Below are 18,106 nucleotides of genomic sequence, written 5' to 3'. Positions count from 1 at the left end.
AGTTTCGGCGCAATGGTTCTCCTGTCCTCTTGTGTTTAACATTTTTCGAAGTTATTCCATTATTCATTCATTTCAATTATTTTTTAATTAAAAGAGGGCCTTTCCGAAGCCAAGAGCGGGGGGTTAGCATAAAAACAAAAAACCTGTACAAAAGAGTCTTTAAAAGCGGGGGGTTTGGGGGGCGGCAGCCCCCCAACTGCCTTTTCTAATTCCTGTACGTTTTAAGGTTCGACTTTGGGACGCAGCCTCTTTAACTCTTTAAGAAAACGAAGTTTTTTTCATATTATTTCTGTACGTTTTTCTACAATCCATGGTGGATGTAATTTAATAATTCCTGTACTCCTCGTGGAGGAATTAGGAGAGGAAGTTGGGTGGCTGCCGCCCCCCAACCCCCCCGCTTTTAAATCATTGTATAAAATAGAAAAAAAATATAGATAGAATGACCGAAATGTTTCTTTTGCTCATAAGAAGCTAATATTCTGTTATCTCTCAAATGATAAGCAGTCCAGGTGTTAACAAAATTATACACTTTTATTTTGATCGCTACGTCCAAAAGCCTATAATAAAGACTTTATTCTAAAAATGCCTTCTCATATAGGAAACATCTTTAGGTAATTATAGTAAATTATATAGTATTTATCTTATTTAGCAACTATTTATATAAAATAAGTAAATTTCCACGTTTCATTAAATCGAGAAAAACTTAAACTTCTTCAAAACATTTGAAAATTCACCTAAAAATTGGCAATGAGCACTTAAAGGCTATAGAATATATACTTAAAGCACATTTATATCTCACTTATTTCGGACATCGCTGAGGATTGCCCCAGTTGCAAAGTCCCCAACAGGGTCAAAAGTCAGTTCTTTTGGACAAAAAAAACCGCCCGTAAGGGACTTGAACCCTTGACCCAAGGATTAAAAGTCTCACGCTCTACCAACTGAGCTAATAACTTGCATGTGTGTAAATATAACTTCTCAATAGCTTTTAAAAATTTCAAATTAACATGGGCTCTTATGGAGAGAAATCCGTTAATTAAATAGCTAATGGGTGGTTTCTGGAAAACAGGGAAGGAGTTATCGGATCGAGCTGAAATTTCGCGGATAAGCTCCTGGGCCGTAGGGGACCTTAACTTGTGAATTTCAGCCCGATCTGACAACGTTAAAAGGGGTGGGGGGGGGGTTGGAGGGTCGAAACTTTCGGGGGGTTAAGATTTTCCTACGAAACTTTCATGGGCACTTACTCGGAGAATTCCGCATCGAATGAGTCTTCGTACACCCAGATCCGATGTCGGATGTGACCTGTAGGCGTCTAGGAAAAAAAAGTAAATGAATTTTAAGTGGCTATGCGTGGTTTCTGGAAAACAGGGAAGGAGTTATCGGATCAAGCTGAAATTTCGCGGATAAGCTCCTGGGCCCTAGGGGATCTTAACTTGTGAATTTCAGTCCGATCGGACAACGTTAAAGGGGGGCTTGGGTTGACAGGTCGAAACTTTCGGCCAGATTTTCCCCATGAAGAAAAAGTTGGAGGGGGATGAAATTTTGCAGGTTTCTTAGTTGGAGCTCGGGCTACGAAATGCATCCCTCCCCATCCATTTGCGACCACTGGAACCGAAGATCGCTTAACATTGTCGTGTGTCGCCTCTTTATAGAGGCACGAGTGTGCCTCCTTGATTATTCCGAAGCTTAGTTTCTAACCTTTCTCCCTAAGATACCATCTGCTTTTTCACTAAAATTATTCCATCAATCTTCTATTTTTTTCAATTTTAGACTCTTTAATTTAATATTTAAATGTTTCTTGAAAGTTTCCCTCAAACTCTCACCATGGCCACTACCAACGTCTTAAGCCCGAAAGATAATTACGTTTGGTATTTTGCATTGATCCTGCTAGTCTTTGGTTTCCAGCAGCATGGTCAGTAAGGCATGCTGTTTTTATCATGGTGTGAGTATCGTGATAACTAATGTGCTGTTTTCCGCTTTAATACAATTCTCGTTTAATTAGATTGTCATATAGTATTTACAAAATTTCAGTGTTCTATAACCGTTACTATCTTCTTTTCTTACACAAAATTTGTCTACGCTAGAATGCCAGTTTTCCGTGATACCTACCAACCTGTTCTTTAATTTTCTTAATAAAAACATCATATTTATACATAGGATACTGTTTCTGTAATTGCCAGTAAAATGCCAGTTACTTTTATCCCCATAAGATAGTTCTATAGAAGCATATACTGCCATATGTTTGCGCCTTTTTAGTTGTAAACTGAGCAACTAGTATTATTGTTATTAATATTTTTATAGAGTCGATTCATCCCATTTTTATAATTGTTGAATTCTAAGCTCTTACCTGTCTTTTGAAAATTCCTCTGAAATTCTTTTTATTCTATATTGTTATTGGCTTTATAATTAATTATGAATAATCTAATTGTTTACGTGTGATATTATAACAAACAGGAAAAGCCTTTTTTTTATTGGAATTTAGTAAAGAACACACTAAAGGGATTCGAGCAGCAGAATCACTCAGATATGACATCTTACTCCATAAAAAAAAAAAAATTCAAAATATATGTGTTGTATATCCTTTCTTGTGTAAAGATACATGTGATACATAATCTTGTATATGAATTAAATTTAATTCAATCATATATATTTAAACAAAAACACATAATTACATGTAAATAATCTGCCAGGAAAGCACAAAAGTGCTTGACTAGGGCAGAAACTTAACTAAAGAATAATTAAACAATCAACCAACCGAAACAACGAATCAACTGGATTTACCAAAAAAAGAGAAAAAAAGGGGGGTGACGAAGAGAAAGAAAAGAAAAAGACCGAAAAGAGGAGGCCCGCACGATAGTCAAATCTAAACAGTATTTCTGTAATGACCCTTCACCGCTTCGCTTGAAGGTAATAAGGTTATTTGAGTTCCGGATTTCCAAGGGGATTGAATTCCAGATAGCTGGTGCAAGAAATCTAATTTAAAAAAAAGCTCTTTTTGTTGACGGTGTCTCGTGGACAATGTCACATGAATTTTGCGTTTCATAAGTATGCAAATCTTCATTTAAAGTGAATAAATTTTCAAATGACGATGGAAGGAGGTTGTTAAAATATTTAAAACAAAAAGTTGCAATCTAAAAATCCCTAGCCTTTGACACATCGAATATTTTAGTAAGTTTGAAATGGAGGTTAATGACATCTGAATGCTGATGAGGTGATATAATTTCAATGGCTTTATTTTGGGTGATTTGGATTCTCGTATAACATGAAGTTACTTGCCCATATAAAGCATCCATAAGACAAATGGGGACGAAAAATAGAATGATAAATCATTTTCAGGATTTTTTTAGGGAAACGGAATTTAAGACGGCGGATAACTCCAAGGGACCTTGAAAGTTTGTTACCAATCAATTTAGCATGTTCATTCCACGAAATATTCTCATCAATAGTAAATCCAAGATATCTACAGGTTTTTACTCTTTATAATATTATTTTTTACAATTAAATTGAGTTCTGTTTGGACTGATCCGATTCTAGAAAATAAAATAAAATTTGTTTTACCATAATTTAGTGTCAAATACTGTGAATCAGCCCACTATATAAATTCAGTCAGCAATTTCCATTTTTTTAAATAAAGAAGGTAGATTTTCACGTGCAACAAAAAGAAGTGTGTCATCTGCGACTATTATGATATTAGCTTCAAATAAATAATATTTTAAATAGTCAATATAAATGAGAAAAAGCAGTGGTCCCATTATTTTTTTTTGTGTGTGTGTGTTTGTTTTTATATTCCGCTGTTTCAAGTGGGTTACAAATAAATTATTATTATTGAGCCTTGTGGCACTCCACACGGTAAAAGATGGCACTCTGATGTTGCATTTGCATTTTGTACAACTTGAGCTCTATTAATAAGATACGAACGAAACCATTTTAAAGCCACATTACGTACACCAAATGATTCAAGAATTTGGAGTAATTTATCATGATCAATAGTGTCAAAAGCCTTTTTAATGTCTAAAAGTAAAGCTGCGGGTATTAGGCCTTTATCAAATGCATCATTCATCCAGTCAACCAATTTAAGAATTGCAAGGTCCGTAGAAAGTCCTTTGCGAAAGCCAAATTGGGTATCACATAGAAGATTCTGCTCCTGGAGGTAATCATACATTCTTTTATGGACTACTGTCTCATAAATCTTCGAAAAAAAAAGGTAAAATAGAAATGGGTCGGTAATTACTCGGTTCATTTTTTGACTTCCGTTTGTCAACTAGAATAACGTTCTCGGGTTTACGTAAATTTACAATTTTTTCCAGCAAGTCTTGGATCTCAAAAGATAATACGAGTAAAATTTGTAATAGCATTAATGAGTGTTAAGCATAACGTTCTCTAGTCTACATAAATTCACCGATTTTTCAATGAAGTCTTGGACCTGAAAATAAAACCTGAACATTAGTTCACGTTAATTTTTTCTCTAGTTTACATAAACTCTTACATTTTTTTATGAAGTCATCGACTTGGAACCAAATTCAGACTAGAAGTTTAAATTAATGAACATGAATAGAACGTTCTCGGGTTTACGTAAATTTACAATTTTTTCCAGCAAGTCTTGGATCTCAAAAGATAATACGAGTAAAATTTGTAATAGCATTAATGAGTGTTAAGCATAACGTTCTCTAGTCTACATAAATTCACCGATTTTTCAATGAAGTCTTGGACCTGAAAATAAAACCTGAACATTAGTTCACGTTAATTTTTTCTCTAGTTTACATAAACTCGTACATTTTTTGATGAAGTCATCGACCTGGAACCAAAATCAGACTAGAAGTTTAAATTAATGAACATGAATAGAACGTTCTCGGGTTTACGTAAATTTACAATTTTTTCCAGCAAGTCTTGGATCTCAAAAGATAATACGAGTAAAGTTTGTAATAGATTTGTAATAAATTATTCTCTTGATAAGCTGATCAAAGAATAAGATAGATAAGAGTATATACACCCTCTAGCCAGAGGGTTGGTGATCTTAGTTATCTGGATAATTACCTCAACATTCCAGCTAAGAGGACTGAGGTCAAAAATTTCTAAAAGTAATCAAGACAGGCTCAAGGCTCTGTTTTATTTATGCTATTAAATACATAGATAAGTTAGTGAAAACAAAGGATTGAAATTTTTATTGCTCATTTATTATTACTAACAGCTAAAACAAACATTCTAACTTTCTTTCTTTACAAAAGAAACTTTTTTTTCGACGGCAGTCGATAGCTCTTGATAAGCTGATCAAAGAATATATCATCTATTTTTTGGTAGAAAAATTCTTTCAACAGATGTACCAGTTTGAAAGTTTAAAGTGGTTGACAACTTCGGTAGTAAGGTACACACTGAAACCAAAAATAGGCCAATACCAGTTGTGAGACATAAAGGGGAGTTTTAATAAAACTTTTTTTCATAAAGTTTTGTTTTTCATAAAGGAGAACAACAGTCGGCTGTTAGCTCATAATCACCTTCAGCAATAAGGGGTTCGCAACTTTTGCTAGTTGGTGTACCTATTATTTGTTTCCGTTGTATTTGATGGTAAGACCAATTTGGTTCCAGTGGTAAGATATGTATGGGACTTTTTATTTTAAGATCCTTACAGATTAACAACTTCAGCGTTTAATCGAAGCGAGGAAACAAAACCAAAGTGTTGCTCTTGCAACACTTTTGCTCGGCGAAATCAAAGAAACGTTGCCATAACGCCTCACGTTGCCCATGCAACATAGATCTAGTATTCATTCCCATTTGTATTTATTACCGTTGTAAAGGTATTTGTTTTCTGTAAGGTGTAAATGACCTTATGGTCTTTACAAGGTACACAAGTTAGCCCTACTCCTACTCCCATTGAAAGTAATTTATGTTTGTTTTGCGCTCAAATTACTATTTGACTATATTTACTCTTTACTCTCGTCTTAGGTTTATTGTATTCTTCACTTCTTTTTGGAATATTGGTAAAGTAATCCAAAATCTCTCATTTTCTTCGTTGTATTTTTTTGGTCATACTTTCTGCGTGGTTGTTTAATTTCTAATGTGGGGTAATTTTTCACGGCGAGGGAGGATAGATTAAATTAAGCGAATAGTCAAGGTTAAAGGCCAAACACAAAAGATTAAATTAAAATTTGACAAAATTTTGCTCCAAAATAGTAAATGGTAAAGCGCTGGCTGAATATTGGTGTTAGCTAAATCTCATTATGAATAGGTCTTACCGTTTTAAACAGCGTATATTTTATCGTTAATGGCGTAGTTTACAGTTGTGGTGAATACATATACCTAAACCGTGAATATCTTGGGTTTCAAATTAAGTTATTTTCAAAAATCACTGAACTTGAATTCATTTTACTCTTGTGAATTCCTCGAAACTAGGGAATTGTCCTAATGACTCCAACCGACACATGTAGTTTTCAAATTATCTGCAGACCATCTCCGATTTGAGAAACTTTAGTTACGTCACAGCATAATGGCCTAAACACAAACTATCAATTCTTGAGATGCATGTAAGGAAGAATGAAAAAGATTTATTAAACCAAGTAAGAGGACACAGCAAAACTAAATTTCAAAAGTCGAACATGATCCCGGCAAGATGAACTGGGATAGAATTTCAAATAAGATTCCGAACTACATATTATAAACTCATAGTAACTGCATTTCAAATCGTTTACCAAAAATACACCCTTAAAAAAATAGAGACGCTATTTAGGGAGGGGGGCATTAACGATTATCGGGCATTTTTCATTGCTGCAGGAGGCAAATTAGTCTTAAATCTTGTAAATCACTAGCGACAAAACTATTACATCATTTTTTAAAATATGATTTAACTTGATCACACAATTAATGCTCCTGCAGCATCTTCAAGATCTTAGGAAACTTCGAGAAATGGCTGAGAGGACTGTAGTGAAGATGTCTTTTTTAATACCCCAGATTGTTCTTACGGAGCTTCATCACTTTTCAGATCCCGAACTTGAAGTTGTTGCCCGGAAGAATAGAGAATATATACAGGTGTTGAAAAACAAGGGGACAGGACTGGTTATTGAGACAATTCAAGAAACACAACAGACCAATAGTTTATATGAGTCCAAGTTCAATGATGACAAAATCCTAAAATGTTGTCTTCATATGAAAAAAAGAGGATAGGATGTTGTGCTTTTCTCTGATGACCATATGCTTTTGATTAAAGCTTGGGTTAATTCATTGAAAACCTTTTCAACAGAGGACTTTGCCGTAAAGATATTTGACTTTGCTCTGCTCAAGTCTGATATAATGACACCGGCAAAAGTGTTTTCAATGATTGAAAAAGATCTTCCAGAAGATAATTCACACCTGAAGAAGTGCAAGCAACTACTTCTAAAGGCAAAAGATAGTAATATGGGCAAGATCGGCTGAAGTTGATATCAAGAAAAATTTGCTAAGTTTGTTAAGTTTTGCTGAATTTGCTAAATATGAACGACCTTAAAAAGACAGATAAGTTATTACAATGAATTTAACATACAAAATAAAACTAAAATAAAAAAAATAAACCAAATAAAATAGAACCAAAATAAAATAAATACACGTAAAATACAATAAAAAAAAAATAAAAAAATATAATAAACAAATAAAAAAACAAATAAAATACAAATAAAACCCAAAATAAAAATAATAAAACAATCCCTCATACGGATTCTTAAGGAACATTTCACTTGTTGCTGAAGTTGCACTTGTTTTTTCTTCTCTTTTACTCACTGTAATAATGTAATAACTTATATGTCAAATTCACTGTAATAACTTATCTGTATTTTTAAGGTCATACTTGGGTTAGCTTTCTTCCAAGAATCTTAGCAAATTTTTCACAAAGACATCAACTTCAGCCGTGCTGATATTAGAGTCATTATATTCTCATTGTACCTTCTTAAGTAGTAGCTTGGTCTCCTTTAGATCTGAATCACGTGTTGGAAGATAAATATCACTTTCAATCATTGAAAACAGTTTGGCTGGTGTCATTATTTCAGACTTTGGCAGAGCTAAGTCAAATATCTTTACGACAATGTCCTTCGTTGAAAAGGCTTTCAATGAATTAATCTGAGCTTTAATCAAAAGCATATGGTCATCAGAGAAAAGCACAACATCCTTTCCTCTTTGTTTCATAAGAAGACAACATTTTAGGATTTTGTCATCATTGAGCTTGGACTTATATAAACTATTGGCCTGTTCTGCATCTTGAGGTGTCTCAATAACCAGTCCTGTCCCCTTGTTTTTCAACACCTGTATATATTCTCTAGCCTTCCGGGCAACAACTTCAAGTTCGGGATCTGAAAAGTGATCAAGCTCCGTAAGAACAATCTGTGGTATTAAAAAAGTCATCTTCACTACAGTCCTCTCAGCCATTTCTCGAAGTTTCAAAAAAAATGAAAGATGATTCAGAGATATATTAGTGTCAACACAACAATTACATGCTGATTTTCGGCAATGATTTCGTATATGCAGAGGATCCCATGAAGATTGACCAGTGACACTGTACACCTGGCTTTCTTCTTGATTCTACTTTTATCCAATCTGGCAGAAGATCCATCTGAAATAAAGATAATTATGATAAATTTTTGGGATACAAAATGTTTACGATGGAAACTATACAATTTAGTCTGGTTACGAAAAATGGGTCTAGGCATATACCCCTCCCCCGACAAAAAACTCCATCCACACACAAAACTGAGCAGCCAAGAAGAAAGTACAAAATAGGTACTTCAAAATGTCAATCTGGTATCCTAAGGAGTAACAAACGGACCAGATCTGAAAAACAATTTTAGGACATGGACTGGTTGGTCTCCAATCACTTTTGACTTATAAGAAAAGTACTGTTGTTAGAACACCCTGAAGAGGTACTCAATTTACGCTCGGTCTGTGTTTTTTTCGTTTTATGTTCACTTTCTTTAACATAACAGTTGTAACCATTTACTGTTGTTGAAACAACCCGAAGAGGTGCTCCATTTACGTTCGATTTAACTGTGTTTTTTTTTCCTTTTCACTACCTTAAAAATAACGGCTGTAAATTTTACTGCTGTTAGAGCACCGTGAAGAGATGCTCCATTTACGCTCGGTCTAACTGTGTTTTTTCGTTTTATCTTCACTTTCTTAAAAATAACAGTTGTAACCTTTACTGTTGTTGAAACATCCTGAAGAGGTACACCATTTACGCTCGGTTTAACTGTGTGTTTTTTTTTTTTTTTTTTTTCCTATTTTCTTAAAAATAATAGTTGTAATTTTTACTGTTGGTGGATTATAAGAAACTTTTCATTGTTCTACCCTATATTCCAAAATTGAGGGAAAAACTCAAAAGAATCCTAAAAAAACATCAACTTAATGTCACCTTTAAAAATTCAAATACGATACAGAGCTTTTTCAAAAGCAGCAAAGATATAACCAGCCCCATTCTGGGTAGTAGTGTTCATAGGATTCCCTGTTCTTGTGGCCGTTTTTATAGTGGAAGAACCTAACAGCAAAAAGGGGAGAGGTTATCGGAACATAGGTCCTTAATCGACAAGGGCTTGGGGCTACGGCAAAGGCCTTGGCTCAACATTTGTACGACAATCCACACCATTTCATTTTATTTGGCAAGACCAAATTATATTGCCGCCGTTAAAGGTCTCATGCAAATTTCCAGGGAGGCAGTTGAGATAAAAAGCACATATACCGAAAGGTAACTCTCAATAATGACACTGGATAAACTTTTCCAAGTCCCATTTATGATGAAATTATTAATTCTGATTGTTTTCACATACAATCATAAAATTATGCTGCAATCAACTGGAATCTCTGATAATAATCTAACTGGAAAGCGAAAAGCCTTTAAGAGTGATTTACGAAAGATGAAATTGGGAAATGCCATATAGACTTGTGTTTTTTTTCTGTTACCCTTTCATCGTTACTAAGAAAGGGTCATCCTATTTTAGTTTAGTGTTTTGTTTTAAGGTTTTTGTTTTTTTTTTTCATATTTTTATTAGTTTTATTTGCACCGAGGACGGTCAAACAGAAGTCTTGACAAGAATATTTTCGTAACTTTTCAACTTTTCACTGGCTGTTTATTGTCCTTTCTTCGCGATTTTATGCTTTAGGCTATATTAAAATACCTGCTAAATCCGCCAAACGGAAGTGAAACATTATTTTAAAGATTAGGCTTTAAAAGAGGACGTTAAAAACACGACTCAATCCAAGCTTCTTTGGGGGGGGGGACATTTATTAGTGGAAACGAAAAGCCTCTTCCATTATCGCTTGTACAGCATTTTGGCAAGTCTTACACTCTACGTAATGTGTTCTTTTGAATTTTCTAAGCAACTACTACCATTGACAACTCGCAAAACCAAACCGTCTGAGGCCAACACGCTTACGCACGATCCTCCTTCATCCCAATCTAATTACAGATTTTCTTTACACCCTCCCAAGAAGTCCCATTTCCCCTAAATCTTTCCTACGACATCACATCACCCAATCCCATCTGAAGACAACCTGATTTTCATTTGGCCCTATATGATAGGCCGACAAGGATAATCTTTGGCAATCTGTCATCCTTCATCTACAGAACATGTCCTAGCGATCTCAGCTTTTCTCTCACTATAGCCCTAGAGAGCAGAACCACATTTTGAGTACAGCTATGAGAGACGGCTAGTCAAATGGCAATATTAAAATCGAGCAAGAGACAACCCAGTTCTATATGGGAACCTGAAGAAATCTGGGGGGGGGACATGAGAAGTGTCGGATGATTTGACCCCAACCGCGCATTTCACTCCCGGTCAAAGGCAGAGAATCAGGAGATGGATACCTGCACGACATGGAGTATTGGTCAGCATGCAAAAAAGTTTTCCAAGCTCATCAAAAGGCTTAATTTTACCTGAAATTTCTGGCAAAAATTTCTGAAGGGGCAGCACTCCCCCCCCCCCCTGAGAAATTGTCTGGTAGTACTCATGATACCCATTCCGATTTTCCAACTTTTGTATTGATAAACAAATGAATGTAAAAAAAAAACAGTAAAAAAAAGAGGTGTCATCCCGCATCACTCATTTTACCGGCCTAATCCAAGAATATTCCCCAGAATGAAGGTAGATTATAGAGATTAATTTCTACTCCCTCCCCCAAAGCTTCTTCTTAGATATATTTGAAGGTTCATAGAGTTAGAATATTTTTCCTTAAAAAGAACTTTTGAGGCTTTAGGCGCACTACCCCCCCCCCCCCCCCCCTTACCAAAAATAGATCTACCAACCAAAGAGAGTCGGTAGATATACAAGGCGTGTTTTTTAATTAAGGTCTGTTTGAACCATAGTACACACCGAAAGATAATTTCAAAAAATGCAATTTATTTTTAGAAAGTCCATACTTTGTTATTTTTCGACATAGTTACCAAATTTTTCGAATCACTTACCACACCTCTCAATTAATTTTAAAGTAGTCTTTACAAGAACTTGCCCCCAGCTCCAATAGCAAAGAGATCACGACTGTTTTCGCGTTATCGTCATCTTTTTAACGGTTTCCACTGAGGTGGCAACCGGTTGAACTGGAGACGAAACATTAATTTCGCATACCCCACCCGAATCGAGGCAACAGAACATGGGATGGAAACACGCAGAAGTAGAGTTAAGAGGAGTCAAACTTTAGCGTAAAGAGCGGGGTGTTGAGGAGGAAAAGCCCCTTTTATATACGGAGTAATTTCTGTTCGTTTAAAGTTTTAATGTCGCTCCTTTATTTCATTAAAAAAAAAAAAAATTATTTAATCTTATATAAGAACCAAAACAAAATTGCCAAAATTTAAAGCAGAAAAAGGGAAGTTCTCCTCGAGTGAAGGTCTTTTGTTTGGATCTATTTCCTTGGCTCCTAAAACATCTTCTGGGATGCTGCCACTTTCAATAAAGAGCAATTACTCATGATATTTGTATTTTAAAGAAGGGTTTCTGAGAGTCTTTCACTTTCTTAGCTTTTTGAAGCAGTCTGCTCCTCAATATTTTTATATGTGGAGTATCCATCAATATTCTGCAGACTACTTATTTTCGACATCTCAATGTGACCTTACTCAGACAAGCTATTGGATATGTCTTTGAAAGATTACTGTCTAGATTGAAGTGCATGCGACTTACATGGGTTGAAAGGCTACACCTTAACATTGTTCTTGATTTGAGGAAGTCATATCTTCATCTCTTGGCTCAGATGCTGGCTCATCCAATGGTCAGTCATTTACAACTGATAGCAAAAAGTTGTCATTAAATAGGCAAATATCTGTTGTTTAAACACCTGCAGTGATGTGTGACATGGTGAATGAAAGGTTTCAGCTACTCCAAGAAAATGGGGATTTCATACAGAGATTGCAAATAGCTTTGTTATAATGGGATCTCAGAGAGTAGAAGAATCCAAGATCAATTGATTGGAGTCTCTGTGACATGTAGAGGGAAGCTTAACATAGTCACATGGTCATTTTTTGCTACTTGGATAGCTTCAACTGAAAACCAAGATTTGTGATTATTCATAATAAGTAGCTGGAGCTTCTCTTTGCTTGGCTGCACAGTGGAGGCAAAGGGATGAAGAAATGCAATGAATACTGAAGCTGTAGTACAGCCACTGTCACTAACACAAGCAACAGTACTAAGTGAAGCCCCCTAAAGTCATCATTACTGTTGTCTTTATTCTTGGAAAGGCAAGTATTGGTAGAATTAAATTTCCAGGTGCTGAAAGTCAGGTATAAATTGTCAAAGTCTATCCTCTATCTGCAGGGGATGCTCTTCCAAACTTGACGAATTCCATTCTCAGCAACAATCTTCAGTGGCATTTGTACAGTAGTCAAGGCACTCTCATCCATAGTGCATATACTCTGGGGAGAGAAAGCATACCTGGTCATAATATACATCTTGGTTAAAACCTGGTCACACATCTTGGAGAAGAACATGCTGACATTGTAGTGGTTTAAACTGGTCCTCTTAGAGAGATTAGTTCCTTCAGGTTTTCTGAGTGAATGACCTTGATTTTGTGAAATAATCAATAATATAATAATCAATAATCCCAACTTGAACGATACATTAATCTATTTTTTCTTGCATATTCGCATGCCAACTCATGGACTTCCAAGATGTCAAGACGCCAAGATATCTTAACTTGTCAAAGCAAAATAATACAGACTATTTCATATCTGTTTATAGTTGCCATACATAAGACCATGTCCCAAGTACCAATACTTGGGGCAGTCCCAAGTATGGAATACAACATTGTCACAGAAACAAATTCAATCCTAATCTAAAATGGTAAAAATAACACTTCAGATCCATCAATTTCAAACAGGTTGTGGACCTGTTTCAACAGTGACCGAAACTCTAAAAAAAGAAAATTTGATACCAATAGTTACATTTAAAAGAATCGCATTTTAATGCCGTTTCTAAATATATGTTTCATCAAGTTTAATTTTACTCATCAAAAGTTACGAGCCTGAGAAAAATTTGCCTTGTTTTAGAAAACAGGGGGGACACCCCGTAAGTTATATAGTCTTAACGAAAATCACGCTATCAGATTCAGCGTATCAGAGAATCCTACTGGAGAAGTTTCAAGCTCCTATATACAAATATGTGGAATTTTATACTTTTTGCCAGAAGACAGATCATGGATGTGTATTTGTTATTTGTTTTTTTCAGGGGTGATCATATTGACCCAATGGTCCTGGAATGTCGCGAGAGGGTTCATTCCAAAAGAAATTGTAAGTTCTTGTGCCCTTTAAGTGACCAAAAAATGGGAGGGCACCTAGGCCCCCTCCCATGCACATTTCCCCGTCCCAAATCACCGGATTAAAATTTCAAGATAGTCGTTCTGTTCAGCTTACATGAGAGGATCTTTGTATAGAGGAATTTATCACGAGGGAAAAGAATTCATGTGAAGGGGGCGCACGATTTTTTAGCATTATTTAAAAAAAATTGGAAAATGAATAAAAACAATTTTCCCCTGGCAGAACTTAGTAGCATTAAAACTAAAAACGAAAACAAAATATTACGTATATAAGGGGATTCGTCTCCTCCACAATACCTTGCTCTTTACGCCAAGATATTTTTAGTAGTTTCAACTATTTATTCTACAGCCTTGGTGATTCAGAGGTCATTCTTAAAGATTTGGGATAAAAATCAAACTTATAGTCTAAAGAGCAAGGCATTGACGACATGGCGAACCCCCTCATACACGTAGTAAAAATATACAAATATAGAAGTTCTTAACGCAAGTTAATTCGTAAGGTACGTATGTTTATTACTAACAAAAACATTGATACAAAAAAAAAAAAAAATCAAGTTGCATTTTTAAGTAGCCAAAATATGGAGGGCAACTAGGCCTCTTCCCCACTTTTTTTTTAAACAAATCGTCTATTCACAACTATGAGAGCCATTTAGCAAAAAAAAAATAAAAAAATATGCAAATTTTTTTTAGTCATTCATGTGAGGTGAGCCAAAATCAAAACATGCATTAATTCAAAAACGTTCAGAAATTAAATAGTTTTTTTTAACTGCAAGTAAGGAGCAACATTAAAACTTAAAACGAACATTAATTATTCCGTATATCAAAGAACTTCTCCCCTCCGCAACGCCTCGCTCTTTACAATCAAGTTTTTTTTATTGTTTTAAAGAGTAGAGTTGTGACAAAGAGTCTAACTTTAGCATAAGGAGCGAGGCGATTCGGAGGGGAGAACCCCTTTCATATACAGAATAATTTCTGTTCGTTTTAAGTTTCAACATCGCTTCTTACTTGCATTTAAAAAAAACTTGTTTTTTTTCACAAGGAAGATAAGCAAATGACCACTTCAAAACATATATCTCCCTAAACATTTCAAAGAAGTTCACAAAATATTTTTGAGAGTGTACCTAAAATTGAGGGCCCATCCACTTTACGACAAAATGGTGACTTTCGACTTATTAAGTACAAAGATTCAATTTTATTAATATTTTTCTTGGTGAGATATTATCTGCGTTAGCTATGTCGGAGAAATTAGTTTGGAGTGCAATATTGAATTTTTTATCATGTTAAAAAAAGGTGGAAAAAAGAGTGATGAGATAAGCTGTAAAGCTTGCAACTTTTTTATGAAGCATGATATAATTAAAGCTAAGGAGATACTGTGGTCTTTGGCTGACTCCAATTGACACCAATAGTGTCAATTAAAAAAAGTACCAAAGCCAATATTAACGAAATGTTAAAGGTACTTGAATTTCGTGAGCAATGTAATGTTGAGCTGCCAGTCTTTGTGATAGTCGAACCTGATGAAGCCCCTACCTGTCCTGTTGAGACAGCAGCAGTAATCGCCAGAAAAGTTACAGAGGTTTGTAATAAGCTTGACAATTTCATGAATAAGGATCTCCCACCCCCTTGATTGTTCCTACAGCTACTGAAACAAAGCCCTCATGAGTAATGGTACTCAAGAATTTGCCCTCTGACCTAACAGTCAGATTTGAGGACACTTTTTGCAAAAAAAAATTGTCAAAGTTCAGGACAGAAAAGATAATTGGCAAGTCGTTACAGCTAGCATGGCCAATGCAGAAACTTTTGCCAGGGTCTTTCGGAACAGCAATATATCTCTTTCTGTAATAATCAGGAACCTATTTCACCTCGGTATTGCTCAATTTGTTCCCAACAATATAAATGATGAACTTTGTGCACTGATTCCACAATGTGTCAGTTCAAGACAGATTGGCAACACCCACTTGATTTGATTAAAGTTTGAAACCAAAGTTGACCTTAAGAATGCCATAAAAATCCTCCAAAGTAGCTGAATATCTCACCCTCCCAGTGAGATGTTTCAAGTGTCAAGCTTATGGGCATCAATCCAGCAGCTATAAAAATGAAGCTATTTGCACAGTTTGCAGTGACCATGGTCATTCAAGGTCCAAAACATCTCCTTGTCAAGGGCTCAAGAAATGTACATTGTGCAAATCACAGGATCATCCAAGTTATAGCTTCAAATGTCCAGTTCTCCTTTAAGGACTTTTAAGTAAAGTTAAGTCAGCATAATGGCATGAGCCTTAAGTCTCTTATTATGGAATATCAATGACAAAATGGTTGACAAAGGCCTAGCCCTCTCTGAACTTTTAAGTAGACCTATACATGAAATAATGTTTCTTAAGGGAGGATCTAAATTCTAGTTTAGTGACATCTTGCTATCTCGCAAAGGGGTTAGGTTACGAAAATGAAACTTTCAGGGATGGGTCTACAGGCTCAAGTATATCTCACGAGGTATTTTGAAGTGTCCTGAAATTTACCTACATGACAGGTCCCAGACTTATTGAAATTTTGACAAAACATTTTACCTTAATTTTCAGTTACCAGTTGCAATTTCTCTACCTTTAGTTCTGAAAATGCAATTCCTGTTATTTGAGAAGAATTCTGAGCCATATCAATGGATTTTTTTTTTTAATTTAGGAAACGTATTTACATATCTTTAAAACCAAAGTTGTGAAGCTGAAAACAACTTTGTTGTACTTAATTCAAGCAGAAGATCTATTTTGAAAGGTTTCCCTTTTATAACACACATATTTTTAGAGGTCATCAAAGGTCAGGACCCTCTAGAGGGAGAGGGAGTGGAGGTAGGTACTTCTAAATACCTTCCCAGGACAAACTTTAGCCTGTAGACCCATCCCTGAAAGATTCATTTTCCTAACCAAACCCCTTTCCGAGATAGCAAGAAATCACTAAACTAGAATTTTACCTTTTTTTTAGTTCCAAGATGTGAGGGTTTTCATTTCACAAAATTTTGCTCAATTGCATCCTACTGGTTTTTTACCCTTCATAGAATAAAAAGTGAGACTTGTTTTCTTAACATGATTCTCTCTCTTCAACTAGCTCTCTAGGGAAATACCAAAATATTTTGGGTAAAATTCTAGTTTAGTGACTACATGCTATCTCAGAAAGGGGTTAGGTTAGGAAAACGAAACTTTCAGGGATGGGTCTACAGGCTAAAGTTTGTCCTAGGAAAGTATTTTGAAGTACCAATTCCAGTTATTTGAGTAGAATTTTGAGCCATATCAGCGTTTTTTTTTCAAAATTTAGGAAATGTATTTTCATATCTTTAAGACCTTGTAAATTGGGATTTAGCAGTTTTGAAGCTGAAAACAATTTTGTTGTACTTCATTCAAGCACAAGATTTATTTTCCAAGGTTTCGATTTTATAACGCACATATTTTTAAAGGTCATCAAAGGTCAGGACCCTCTAGAGGGAGTGGAGGTAGATACTTCAAAATACCTTCCCGGGACATGGTCTACAACCGATTTTTTTTTAGTTTCTTTCAACCTAGCGTGACACAGGGAAAAAAAACAAGTGATGGAATACAGTGGAAATATATAATTGAGCTATATAATTTCAAAGCAGGGGGAGGGGTAAAGTATTTGGACAGTGTGATGTTAGAAAACAATTCTTTTTTTTTTACTTTATAATATACAGAATAATTGTACCTTAACACACTTAGCATGCAGACCTGCTATACTTTACTACCCCCCCCCCCCCAAAGTATAAATATATAGCCCAAATTTGTCTCTAAAGTATCATATTTTCATCTTGTTTTGTGATATTTCATTAGAATTAATAAATTTCATTCAATACAGATCACAAACTCAATGAAAACCAGTTCTAATTAGCTTCTATACACATAGGCACCATAATGAACAAGTACCAAGAAAGGTTTTGACAATATTTTATTCAACCATGTCTTGGACTTCAAGCCCACTAAATATGTATATATCACAGGTGCATATTGCAGATATTTTAAGGATAGCCAGACACAAGCGTTTCGCTTAAATTAAAATAGGCCTACTATAAACATCTGAACCTAGTCTACTCAGTAAAGATGTTGGGACTTTTCCATTGTTGTTCTTTTTTTAAATTTTAAAATATTTTAATTTAATTTATTTTTATATTTATTTATTTTGCTGAAGACAGCTTAGATATATTATTTATCCTAAATATTCATTTAGTTTTGTCGAAATCTCGCTTTTAAAAAAAAAACAAGAAAAAAGGTAAAATTCTAGTTAATTGACTTCTCGCTATCTCGGAAAAGGTTTAGGTTAGGAAAAAGAAACTTTCAGGCACGGGTCTACAGGCTAAAGTATGTCCCAGGAA

General features: G+C 35.1%; 1 long non-coding RNA gene across 1 annotated transcript in view; it reads right to left on the bottom strand.

Moving 5' to 3' along the window:
• Positions 1-6,516: 6,516 nt before the first annotated feature.
• LOC136029974 (uncharacterized) overlaps positions 6,517-18,106 on the bottom strand; it is a 36,290-nt gene continuing 24,700 nt past the window's right edge. The window contains exon 2 of the long non-coding RNA XR_010618149.1: positions 6,517-8,566. This is a non-coding gene — a long non-coding RNA (uncharacterized LOC136029974). The remainder of the gene's footprint in view (positions 8,567-18,106) is intronic.

This window comes from Artemia franciscana, chromosome 8 (genome assembly GCF_032884065.1).
Source record: "Artemia franciscana chromosome 8, ASM3288406v1, whole genome shotgun sequence".
Lineage (NCBI taxonomy): Eukaryota > Metazoa > Arthropoda > Branchiopoda > Anostraca > Artemiidae > Artemia > Artemia franciscana.
Note: the sequence above shows the minus strand (reverse complement) of the source record. Positions and strands in the feature narration are given on the sequence as shown.